This window comes from Rhinolophus sinicus, chromosome 15 (genome assembly GCF_057876585.1).
Source record: "Rhinolophus sinicus isolate RSI-liver-muscle chromosome 15, RSI-T2T, whole genome shotgun sequence".
NCBI classification, from domain to species: domain Eukaryota; kingdom Metazoa; phylum Chordata; class Mammalia; order Chiroptera; family Rhinolophidae; genus Rhinolophus; species Rhinolophus sinicus.
Window position 1 is genome coordinate 29246442 of NC_142515.1, and position 14007 is coordinate 29260448.

The 14007-nt window shown below is 33.9% G+C and overlaps 1 protein-coding gene across 5 annotated transcripts in view; it reads right to left on the reverse strand.

Annotated features, from left to right (window-relative positions):
- Positions 1-14007, reverse strand: part of EXOC6 (exocyst complex component 6) — a 166993-nt gene that overhangs the window by 126212 nt on the left and 26774 nt on the right. Inside the window, exon 1 of one of the 5 annotated variants that reach the window (XM_074339382.2) lies at positions 13802-13885. The exons of the other annotated variants lie outside the window; for them this stretch is intronic. The gene's annotated coding sequence lies outside the window, so the exon portion shown is untranslated. Of the gene's footprint in view, positions 1-13801; positions 13886-14007 lie in introns of those variants that run through there. 5 annotated transcript variants of the gene reach the window in all.

Genomic DNA, 14007 nt, shown 5'->3' on the forward strand with positions numbered 1-14007 from the left:
TTTATCTGGCTCTTAAAGTACCAAGTAGTGAATAGAACATACGAAAGAACCGGCTTTTTTTTTCTTCTTAGTACAGTTGTAACACTGTAGCAAAAATCTAGCAAGAGAGATTTCAGGACTGCCCTACTCCAGTGTCTTTCCAAAGGAGGGTTTGACTCCGTTTGTGAGTGCAAAGACAAATACTGTTATCTCTTTTAAAAATAACAGTAACATATAAATAAAAAGGAAGAAGAGAAATAGTTATTTCCCAGAAGTCTATTTTATTTTAGAAAGATCTTAAAAAGTCCCTCCTTTGGTATGTCTTTCCAATTTATTCTCAGAGTTTTAAAAACCAAACTACTATCACTTTATAGTAATTCAAGACACTGCCAGTGGACCTATTATAGCATCATAGGTGAACGCCACTTTTTCTACTGATGGTATTAGTATGGAGAAAAACAGTATCAGAACATGTGCAATACCCACCCTCCATTAATAGAAAACCAAAGCCTGAACTAGATGAACTATTTACATTCCATGCTTTCTGCTATTAAAGGAGACCATGAGTCTCAATGAAGGAAATAAAATAACATTAAGGAATCAGTACTGTAAAATGAGAAAGAGTAGGTCTTGATCTACCTATTACTACGTCTTAGCCTCTCCTCACCCTTGATAACCATTTGCTATTCCAGACATGAGTACAAGCTGCACCCCAAGCTGACAGAACCACTTGTCACCCACAATCCACAGTAATGAGAGCACTCTGAGCAGAGTACACAGAAATTAAGAAGTTAAAGTAAAGAAACATATTCTAAACCACAGGAATAAATTGAACTTAAAGTACTGAAAGATCAGGCAAGTGCCAGAATCCAAAATTCATCAAAAGATAGAATGCTGGCCCTGGAAAGGACCCTAAAAAGTTCCTAGTTCTGACTTTCTCAATTTAACAGAGCTAGCAAAACTGAGGCATAGCTAAAATCCAGTACGCAATGACTCAAAATGGAATTAATCACTATATGTGGTTGATTTAACTCTCTACCCCCACTGATGAAAATATTAAAAATAACCAGTCTAAAAATTTACTAATAGAGCCAGTAATAAATAGCTGACTGAATAGAGAGAGACAAGAAGGAAGAAAGGGTGGCTGTGTATAAGAACACTGGAAAAGGGAAGAAAGCAAAAGCAGCTCTTATCCCGAGAATTTCTCCACAACATATGCACAGCAGGAATTATCAATCTTTTCTCTGAAGAGATCTATGTTTAATTATAGAGATGATTTAGAAAGACAGTGGAGAGAGAAGGACAGGAAAAAAACAAAAATATACACTGTCTGTAAACAATACTCCACAATAACTTAACCAACTAGAATCATATCTGCTGCTTCTGGCTTAACGAGGTGAAGATAAAAAAAATAGTAACACACAACCAAGTACTTACTAGTAAGTGCTTTACATTCATTATCTCCTTAATATTCACTATAGTTTTATGATGTACATTCTCCTAGCATCCCAATTTACTAATGCAGTTTGGGAAGATTATGACTTTAAGTCTAAAGTCACACAGTAGTAGGGCCAAGATTTAACCCTAGGTCTACTTGACTCCCGAACCAGTACTCTTGACCATTATATTATATAGGCTCTCCAGTCAGAAATGGTGATAAGCAGCAGGGAATGCAAAGAAGTTACCGGCATAGCAACTAATCAGATCACCTTTGAAGATGAACAATTGAGAATAACTCAGTAGGGAAACCCTGATGTGCACTGTTGTACCCATCAGGTGAAATCATCCAATGGACAGAAAAGGAAGATGAGAACTGTGGCATAGCTAATTGTTAGGCAGTATTAAATTACAAACACAACAAAATAAGGAAGAGCAAAATACGAAGTAGAGAAAATGGAGTACCCCGGACTCATCTGCCCTCAGCTAAAGGGACTCTGAAAAATCTAGTTTTCTTTTTTCTTTTCTTTGAATGATAAGCATTATTCTTTGAAATTTTGATTTGCATGGCAAGAGGGGATGTACCACTCAGCACCATTCATTCTTTGAAACCTAAGTTGGTTAACCGTTGTATCCATCTCCTTAAAATACTAATGTGCCAGATATACCACTGTTCTAAATTTTCAAGCAATACACAATTTTAATGAAAATAATTTTTTCTTCTTTCAAAATGTCCCCCATAATTTTATAATGTTTATTGGCAAGTCTAATCACACTCCTACAAATAAATACACACACATATGTATGACAGAACCAAAAATAATGAACATTAGAAAGTTGGTAAATTTTCCATTATCCCACATATACTCATCAGGATGTACCTTAATGTTCCATATACTGATAATGGCTTCAATATAAGAGTTTAGTCATCCCTTCCAAAAGCTTAGCACAATAAAATCTTGCTTTTGGCAAAATGTATTGCTAATCAGACAAAAATGCAGATGCAAAATCACTTTTAAAGAACAGATAACTTTAAATTTTCATGTGAATAGAAAACAAAGGTGGATTATGCTGTACTAAAGATTTTACGTACATATTTTAATTTTGGCAACTAGGTATGTATAAAAACAATGTATGTCTCAAAAGCATAGCTAAGAATATTTTTAAGTACAAACGCATTTTCTCTCTTTATTATATTTAATCTTCCACACCAAAGCAAAGTATTAAAACATGAGCTACCACAGTCTTTGATCATCTGATACATCAAGGCTTATAGAATTTAAAGAAGTAAATGATCTTTCAGAAAAGCCTTCTTGAATTATATGTATAGAGCACCACCTAGTGGTAATATAAAGAAAACTAAGATGTCAGTAAAACGTTAAAATTGGTTCATTGAAAATTAATGCTTTTATCATCAAATCAAATGTCTTAACAGAGAAACTCAGGCTATTTCCATTTTTTGGACAGATGCTATATTCTGTTAAGACAAATGATTTATTAACCATATTCTACTGTTTTTTAAGGAAAACATCGTTTTTGAGTGGAAAACAACATTCACAAGATACTATGTGAAAAGGACTCTCTTTTTATTACTGGTAACATATTAGGATTTTTTGGGTCAAAATCACATAATATTCCTATAGTATTTTCAGTATCTTTCACATTGTTAAAAAAATTCCATCATAATAACTGTGAAGAAAATAAAATGTATTAGTTTCCTATGAAAAGATTTTTTAACTCTTACTAAAATGTTTACACTTTGAGAAAAATAGATATAATCTCAAAGGGCCCAATCCCAATTTTCCATATGACCTATATTTACTGGAGTACTACTGTTCCTTTTCTAGACAAAATAAAAATGGTCTTTCTCTATCTCAGAATCCTTTGCTCTCCAATAGAATGGATATATTGATTGCATAACCACAAAAGACAAAGGCCTACACAGAAGAATCCTGTGAGAAGATACTCACCTAGAATGACTGCCATTAAAATGTTAGCCATTAGCAGACTTTCCTGTAAATTTTATGAAATATCAATCAGCTGCTTTTAAGAAAAAACAATGACTCTAGCGAGGAAATGGACTTTCAAAATACTGGAAAACTAAAGGCAGAAATACTGTTCAGGAATCCCTGGGCACTGACACCTTCTAGTGTCAATACTTTCTACAAGCCTTTATTAGAAAACAAAATTTCGTTCTTTTATCTCTTACAACATTGTATCAGCTACTTCTGATTTCCACTGGATGCTTTTTAATGTCATTTTCTTTTTCAAACATTAACTACATTTTTTGCCAGTTCCTCAAATGAGACATTAGTCTTAATTCTGTATTTCTAGTATAAAAAAATTGCTTTTGCATCCTTTTGAGCATTCTTTCAGTCCATAGGCATTTTTACTATTCTTTCACCAGTGTTTCAAAGGGCATATCAAGATTAAGATCTAGCATATCAATCTTAATTTTATATTTCTAGTAATTAGTAATTAAGATTTGGTATTTAATATTAATGAGACTGCTTACAATACTTCTTCAGCAATTTCATATTTATACTCAATGCTTTTCAGATTCTAATCTTACTGATTAGCGCTGAAATTTTGGTTACTAACTAAAAAATACATCTTTCTAAATATTAAATGTATAAGACAATTAACCACACTATGATTATCAGCTTTTGACAAATTAAACATTCCTAAAAACACTGCTATAAAGACAATGTTAAAAGTAATCACACAAAAATCTGGTCACAAATTTTCAAAAGCTATTAAAACCATCCTATCCAATACAAATTGCTTGCTATCAACCTCAAAAATAGTTTTAAAAACAGGTTTTTGGTTTAGCAGTAAATTTGGTCAATTCAGCAACCTGGTCATGTAACCAATTAGTCATTTTGGGAATTAATTTAAAGCCAAGATTTTAAACATGCCCTTACATAAAGCACATGACTTGTTAGTTTACATTCTTTCAGAATGAATCATACATAAACCCCAAATATCAAAGAACAATTACACAGCAAAAATTAAGCTTCTGAGATCCAGTGAGACCCTACTTTGCCCAGATAAAGTCATCAGCAGTCTTTTGCGCCCCCTGTATGGATCCTGGAAACTAAAGGAAGCTACACTGAGACATTCTACCTGTTCCTACCTGAGTGACCACTTGGTTTTTGTACCCTTGGCTATGTAAATTGGAAATTTAATCTAATCTTTCAGTTGAACAGTCTCTTCAATATCAGTTTATAACCCACTTGATACCCTGCAGTTAGAGTCAGAAATGGAACTCTCTTCAGCAGCCTTTGGATACATTTAAGGTGCCCAAATTTCCCAAATTTCAGTAATGTCTGTGTGAAAACCAATGGGCTAAAGTATTAGTCAAAAATAGCAAATAAGTTATCATTTGGGAGAAGGGCCCCTTTTCCATAAAGTCACATGATTTGGAATTCTTTTCTTTTAAACAACAAATAGCAAAGGTGCCATCACCCTAGCTTAAATACTCCAAAGCCTTGTTCAAAGTACCACTCAATCTCGGAAAAAAATATTTCTACTATATTACTTAGTACTGGAGAATAGCAAGAAAGAAAACGGTCAATACAAAAGTATCATGCCCAGTACTTCTAACAGTTTCTAACCATTTCATCATATATATCCAACATGAATAATAACCTTCCCATAACTTTCCCTGATACTCGGTAATCCAGGAGCAAATAAGAAATGAAGTAGCAGCTAGATAAAGAGAAAGGAGAATTCCTTCCAACAATATTCATTAAGTACCAACCATGTGCAGTAGAAACTGAAAATCAAGTGCAAAAAACAAGCGTTATGTACAGGCAATTTTAATACAGAGGATAATTAGTACCTAAATCATTAAAATTTATCTGCATTGAGCCTGTTTTTTCAAGGAGGCAGGAAAGTAAATGAAGTAGATTTATAACATAGGTCCAAAATCGTTTGACACACCTTCTATTGAGAGATGGGGTCTATATTCCTTTTCTTTAAATCTGGGCAGGCTATGACTACTTTAACCAATGGAATATGACAGAAGTAATACAGTATGTGACTTTAGAAGCTAGAAAATGCCATGAAACTTCCACCTAGACTTCTTCAGACATTCACTCTGAGGAAAGCCACCAATCATGTAAGAAATCTGACAGTTCTAAAAATGACATGCTGGAGAGAGGCCACATGTGAGCACTCCCAAATGACAGCCACATCAACTGCCCGCAATGTGAGGGAGCCATCTTGGTTGTCTAGTCCAGTCGAGCCTTCAGATGATTTCAGCCCAAGCAGCAACCAATATCTGACTGCAAGTGCATGAAAGACCCCAAGCCACAACTGCCCAGCTGAACCCTATCTGAATGCCTAAAATAAAGCTTTCCAAGTACAATACAAATTATTTGGACATTTTCATAAAATATTTAAAACAGAATTAAATTTAAACCTTTTCCAGAATAATTCCTTTTTTCTCTATTTTTTTTTCCTTTTACCACTAATCATTTTTGGCAGTCCTTATCTTCTTTTTTCCTACGCCAACATGCCCTTCCCCTACAATATGCTTCAATCTTAACTTTAAACTTCCTTCAAAATTCAGCTCAAGATAGTTCCTTCAGGATAATTTCATGAATAGCCATATTAAATAACTTTCCCATTACCTGGAATTTTCCTAGCTCTTTTATGTAAAGCCTACACTACACTATCTTTTATTTGTATAATACATCAAATTTATTCTCCAATTATTTAGTGTATGTTTTATCTTCTAAATTCCTTGAGAACTCAAGGTGTCTTCTGTTTCTATATTCAATTCACAAATGCTGTGAGGCTGTAAAGAACTGCAAATTTTAATGGAATGAACAGGTTCACTAGAGGGCACACTTGACCAAAACATAACCTCTAGAAATCCAAGTATTTTTTTTTACTACTGCATCACAATATGGTGTGAGTCTCATATTCAACCTAATTAACAACCAAGAACTATGAAATAAAAATAAGATTTTACATTTTTCTGAAGCTGCTTTATCCTGTTATCTATTGCTTTAATATAATGGTTAAAAATAGCAGAACAGAACCATAAACACCTTAAAAATTCTCTGGCAATTCCATGGGTAAGTATGAATAATCTAGCATAGGATAACTTTTCTACATTATATTCAGCCTGACATATCGTAGGCACTCTGACATTGAAAGAACACACAAATAATTTTACTAAAGAACATCTTCAAGTAAGTTTTGAATTTATAATAAACATATGAGTTCATATATTATATTGCAAACTGATGGAAAGTTAGCACTGATTCATAAGTCTAAGATCTAAAGAAATTGAATATCAGTCAAATACAAACAAAAATGTATTTCACTTCTCCATCAGCATTGGAAAATCTACACATAAACAATTTTTATGGTTTATTCACGTTAGGTATCTTATGTATGAGGGTAATGCTGAAATTAATGAATGAAAAATAATATAAAACTTTTAACGGCTTTAGCAGTTTTTTTTTTAACCTACCTCTAAACTATGTAACATTAGCATTTTTATGGGGCAAATATGTCAAATAAAATTAATGTTTAAAAAAGTAATAATTTTTGGAGGTCCTCTTGGAAAAGAAATCATTGTATAAGTATATCCTGAAGTAAAAACACGAACTTTACTAAGTTGCAGAAAATGTTAAAAATGAGGGGCAGCCAGATGGCTCAGTTGGTTAGAGTGTAAGCTCTGAACAAGGTTGCCGGTTTGATTCCCACATGGGATGGTGGTGGGCTGCGACCCCTGCAACTAAAGATTGAAAACGGTGACTAGACTTGGAGCTGGGCTGCACCCTCCACAACTAGACTGAAGGACAATGACTTGGAGCTGATAGGCCCTGGAGAAATACACTGTTCCCCAATATTCCCCAATAAAATTTAAAAAATATATATTTTTTAAAAAATGAAAGCCAGATGCTGATGTATTTAATTCTAACTCTGGAAGAAAAGATTCCAAACAAATACATTTTAAAAATATATAATTAATATATATTAATTTAAATTTTATAATGTGCTTTTCCAAAGACAAAGAATTTTACCAAATAAGTATAATTCAGAGGTAGTATGGAGGAAAACAGAAACATGGTTACTCTGATATAAGACTGATCCCAACTCTCCATCCTGACCACACAATCCATTTCTGTTTTACAGAAGAAACAGGGAGAAAAGAATACGTTGAAAAGAGAAATAACAAAACAAAAAAATCATCTTTTATATTTGTACTAGTGCATTGCAATTTTCATATATTTTGCATATATCACTGGATTTGATCCTAAGAACCCTGGCAAAGTGGACAGGGCAACTGGTTTTGTCTCTAGCTCACAGATGAGGAATGAGGCTCAGAGAAGTTAAAGGATTTGTTCAATACCATGTGCCTACTAAAAGGCCAAAGCCAGGCATACAATCAAAGTCTTGGACTCATAAGGAGTACTGGAGGATACTGCACACACAAAAAAGTGAAAGGAGCGCACTGCAAAAAATTGCCATTCAGTTGCCGAAATTATTTACCTTACATCTGTCAGTAACATGTTCATTGTTCATTTCCAGAGTATCTTTCGCATTACTATGGTAATGCCTCTATTCCTGAATTCTCTCAAAATTAAGCTCCTTTATAATGAAGTAGGCAATGCACAGACATCAAGAACACATACACACAGTCTCTCACAAACCACACAGAGGATAGTTGCCTGCCTTCACATTCAGGTGTAACAAAATAGAAAACAAAAACAAATAAACCATAGTACAGAGATTCTATTAAGGCCTGGTCTACTAAACTGAAAAGAACTAGCCCTTTTTGTAAGACAGGCTTACACCAAACCTGATTTATGTTCTTTTTTTACCAAAGGAATAAAAGGGCAAGATAAGGAATGATGGTAATGTTTTCTTTTTTCCATTATTTAGAGCTGAAAAAGGGCATGGAGAGGGTAAAAGGGTCAGTGTTTTCTCATGAATCAAGCAGCTCCCATCTCCTGCAGAGAATAAACTTACAGACTGGCCTAATAAAGCCACAGGAAGTCTGTATGGGGAACTGCAGAGGAATAAGGGACCTACATCACTACCGTGTTGCCCCGAAAATAAGACCTAGCCAGACAATCAGGTCTAAGGCATCTTTTGGAGCAAAAATTAATATAAGATCCGGTATATATTATATTATATTATATTATATTATATTATATTATATTATACCCAGATAAGACCCTCCCTGAGTACAGTTAAAGTCACATTCCTTACCACTCCCAATCTTAATGTAAACCTTCCCATTTTTTTAGTTAAAATTCAATAAGATTTTTGTATTTCAGCTTTCATTAACTGATACTCTAAATTGAAAGGCAAAAGATAACGATTAAGATAGGGGGTGGGGGGTTCACACAGTGTGAGGGATATAAATGATAAGCGTCTAAGTTTTGCTTTGTCTTGTGCACCTGAAATAAAATTAAAAAAAAAAAAGAATATAGTCTCAGAAGTGAAATGGCTTGTGTTCACATCCAGCCCCACCGCTTACTGAGTGCCTAGAGCAATGACCTAATCTATCTCTAGTATTTAAAACAGTGTCACACAGTGAATACTCAATAGATCTTAGCTATTACCTATTATTATCTACATAATTACTTTTACTTCCAGCAACAAAAATCCTGAAAAAAAAAATTGTTTTAAAGTTAATATCACTGTTCATAGAATTTCACAAAAAAAGAAGAACCACCTAACTGAGCAACAAGAAAATAATCAAATAAACAGAGAAAACAGGATGAAAATTATATACAACTGTAACTTCGTTTAACAAATATTTAACAACATTCAACATACCAAAAATTTAATATGCTGAATATCATAACTTCATTCAATAACTATTCAATAAATATATAATATTTGTTGTTTCTAATATAAGAAAAGACAAGGATTAATGTCAATTATGATTATTCTTGAGTAGTAGGAAAAAAGTGATTTTTTTCCTCCTCTCTATTATCCTATAATTTACAAGTTTTCCATAATGAAGGTTTCTATTTTTCATGAATTCAGTTCAAAAGTACATTGAGTCTGTTGTACCACAGTATTATACCTTGTAGTAACATAGTCGAACCTATTTAGATATGTATGACAATTAGAGGCTGCAGGGACAATTGCATTAAGCCTGCATTTAAGACATTTACATAAGACACACATACAAAGACATACATTCACACACAACCAAATTACATTGTGTATCATTTAAAAAATCCATGCTATGAAAATTCAGACTCAGGAAAATAAGAGGGTATGTGTGTGTCCATGTAGAATGCAGTAGTGTTCTAGGATGCAAAGATTTCACGGAGAAAATAGGACCTAAGATGAGAATTCAATGACATGTAATATTTGAGTAAGTGGAGAAATAAGGAGAGGGTACTCAATCACCGGTAATCGCGGGCAGAAAAGAACATGGCATTGTGAAAGTGACAAACAGCTTAACCAATATGAAGGATATTGGTTATAAGTAGTGGGAATTCTATTATACCTCTTACAGCAGTTATTTTTAATCTTCATTTGAGCCTGGAGAGTGACAAGAACGTCCTCTGTGATTTGGGTAAAAGCTATGGATCTTCTCCCCAGAAAAGGGCACAAACACGACTGTAGTAAATACTGTCTCCCTGAGAATGGCTGACCAGCCACAAGGTTGGACGAGCAGTACAGCCTCTTCCTACCACAGTACACTGCACCAGAGGCCGACAATTGATCCGACCTGATTCAATCAGATACACTCAGGAGTTTTGAATTGGAATTCAGAGACCGGCTGTATATGCCTGACTGACATATGGAAACTGTAGGTGATCATCTTCCGCCAAGTGCAGAGAAAAGCAGAGAAAACCAGATTTAAGGGAAGAATGAAGACAACAGAGGGAAACAGGAAGGAAAACAGAAAGAAACGTGGTCTTCCAAATCTTTGTTCCAGGCTTTTGAGAAGTATGACTGCCCTAAGAATTCTGTGAGATATCCCAGGAACCTGCCACTATTTGTTTTTTCATTTTTCCTTAAGCTAACTCAAGTTGGAGTGGTACCTACAACTAAAACAAAACAAAACAATCCCTAACTAAGACACACGTGCACACACAAACCCCCACACATATTACTTACAATTGTAAGGGGTTTATAAACCCCCTCATCTTCCCAACTGAACAGGCTACAGGCACACACACCACAGTAGTGGTCATGTCAGCCTACAATCTGACTTTATGCCATGACAAAAAATGCTGGGAAGTAGGACCCCAAAATAGTCCAGAAATAAAGGTATAAAGGCGTAGCTGAAGTGAACAGACTCCTGAGGAAAAGCATGTCAAATAGGCCTCTAGAAAAAAAAATAATAATATAATGCCATCTAGCTTTTCCACAACTTTTAATTTTTTTCAAAGCGTCCACAATATTGTACAGCTAAGTAAAGAATTCAGGATAAGGTAAGTGTCCCAAATAACCACTGTTGGATATCTTATACCAAGGAGGTATCCTGTAGCTGCAGTGGAACTGGGAGTTTCTAGCAAACCCAGGAGAACAAAAAAGAATAAACAGAGAATCCAATTTCTTTCATCACAGAATACTGAAAAAGATTTCTTGTTTATAAAATATTCACCTTCTGTGTGTTTTCCCATGAAATATTTCTTCTAGTTTGCCACATGCACTCTTAGAATGTTTTATAAAATGATGCCCAGGTGCTTCCTCTAATTCAATTGAAGACAATCTGCCAAACAATTTTTTAAATAATAGAGTTCACATACCCTAATTTTATTTTTTTTAAAAAAAGGGAACGATATCTTAAAGGATCACACAATCCATCAAAGTATCAAAATCAAGCAAAGCCAAAAGAGAAAAGATGGTTTTTCCCTACATTTCTGATGCTGGATTTTACTTGCCTTGTTTTCCTCTATGTGCAATTTCTGCGACTTGTTCTCACTAATAGTATCCTGTTTCCATGCATAGGAAAGAGCCTAGTGCAGTTTGTTAGTTAACATTACTTCCTATAACTAGGGTTGATATTCTGTAGTACTAACATTAACACTCACTGCAATTCTGGATAACAACATAGCACAATGATGATCATTAATGGACATCCTCTATGGTGAAACCTGAATTGATAATCAGCTAACACAGATTTGCAATAGACTTCCTCCTTCCTGTTTTTACACTCCTGACCAAGGAGATGTCTCTTCCTGTTAACTTTGGGCTACTTGTTAAAATGCAAAAGATGACAAATGGAAACACCCAACCCATAAAAATTTTATTTGTCCTCTAGGATAACAAGCTGAATTGTTAAACAAAATTTAACTCAAAAAAAGTAAACAATTAAGCAGATTAATGAATGCAAATGTAGACTGGTTCCTAAAGATTTTAGAAAATTAATCGAAAATATTAAACTGTCTAGAGCAGATCTAATGTGCAGTTTGCCTAATAGTTTAAGAGATAATCTATAAATCCCACCAAAGTCCTTTACAGGAGTATTCATCTACAGTTAAGGAGAAATTCAGAACTGATTTCTCAGCAAAACTACAGCAAAAACAACAAAAAACCACTATTCACAGTTTTTTCATGGAAAATAAAAGCAGAAAATTAATTATTTATATATCATTACTTTAGCAACAAACATTCATAAAACAGCAACTTTTTACAAAAGATGTAAGGAGACAAACAAATTAATAAGAGACTTTAACACATCTCTCTCAATCCAAGGAAGAACAGGTGAAAACCTAATATGAGGCCTTAGAAGATATAACCAACTTAATAAGGAGAGAGAGAGGGAGAGGGAGAACATGAATAAATCTGGGGGCCGGCCCGGTGGCTCAGGTGGTTAGAGCTCCATCCTCCTAACTCCGAAGGCTGCCGGTTCAATTCCCACGTGGGCCAGTGGGCTCTCAACCACAAGGCTGCCAGTTCAATTCCTCGAGTCCCACAAGGGATGGTGGGCAGTGGCCCCTGCAACTAGCAACGGCAACTGGACCTGGAGCTGAGCTGCGCCCTCCACAACTAAGACTGAAAGGACAACAACTTGACTTGGAAAAAAAGTCCTGGAAGTACACACTGTTCCCCAATAAAGTCCTGTTCCCTTTCCCCAATAAAATCTTTAAAAGAAAAAATAAAAGACTAAATCTGAGTCTTAATAAAAAAAGATGCTTTCAAGAGTACATGGAACACTCATGAAATCCAACGATATATTAAGCCACAAATGAAACCTCTATGAATTTCAAAGAATAGAAATAATACAGATTTACCTAGCTATAATGTAATAAAAATAAAAATTAGCAAAATTTTAAAAATTAAAAAAACCTTCACATTTAGAAATTAAAAAACAAAAAACAAAACCCCATTAAAAAACTGTTGGATCAAAGGGAAAATACAAAAATAAAACATGAGAATTTCTTTAAAATACAAATCAGGAAAACAGATCAGAGTAGTGAGCTAAAGCTAGAGCAATGATCAGGAAAAAGTTTATAGCATTAAATAATTACATCAATAAAATTAATGAATTGAGTCCAAAATACAAAGAACTAGAAAAGAATAAAATAAATCAGAAGAAATAAATCACTAAAGATAAATACAGAAAGGGATGTCTTAAAAAACGAAAATTAGTGGAACAAATTCAAAAACAGATTAAAAAGAAAAATTTCAACAAACCAGCAGCGAATCTATACAAGGGGGAAAAATGAGTGAAATCCCAATACCCAAATTAGAACTGACAAAGGGAATAAAACCATCAAAACAAGAAATTATAACATAAGACTACATTTACATAACTGTACTCAAGTAATTTGAAGAAATGGTAATTTTTCAAAAGAATACAACTTATTGACCCTTTAAAGACAGAAAGTATAAAACAGACCAATTATCACAGAATAAATAAGAAAAAGGAATTAAAAGATTCTCCTACCACCACCACCAACAACAACAAAAAGCACAGGCCCAACTGATTTTACAAGAGAATTCTAATAAACCTTTAAATATCAGATAACATCAATGCTAATTATAGTATTCCAAATGTAGAAAAGGAAAACTTCCAATTTTGTTTAATAAAATAAGCAAAGCATTTATCTGAAGACCTGAAAAAGAACTGCATCAAAAAAGAAATCTACAGACCAATCTCACTTATGAATGTCAATGCAATAAAATCTTTAAAAGCATACTAGCAAACAGAATCCAACAGCACACTAAAAGAGCAATTCATCATGACCAAGTGGGATTTATTCTACAAATACAGAAATATTTCAATAATAGGAAATACATTAATAAATTCAATTATAGCAGGCAAAGAAAAATCATATGCAGAAAAGGCACTTGACAAAATTCAGTAGTCTTTCATTTCAAAAAAACACTAAATAAAGTAGGTATTAATGGATATTTCTTCAGCATAATAAAATATAAATACCTAAGCCCAAAAGCCAGAGTTCTCCTTCATGAGGAAACACTAAAGGCTTTCCTGCTAAAGTCAGGAAGAAGATAACGATACACACTGTCTCAACTATTATGTTGCAATTAGGCTATGAAGTTAGACTAGACAAAGCAATCTACAGTTTAAGAAGTGAAAAGGAAGAAGTAAAATTATTTCTAAATACAGATTATATAATTACATTC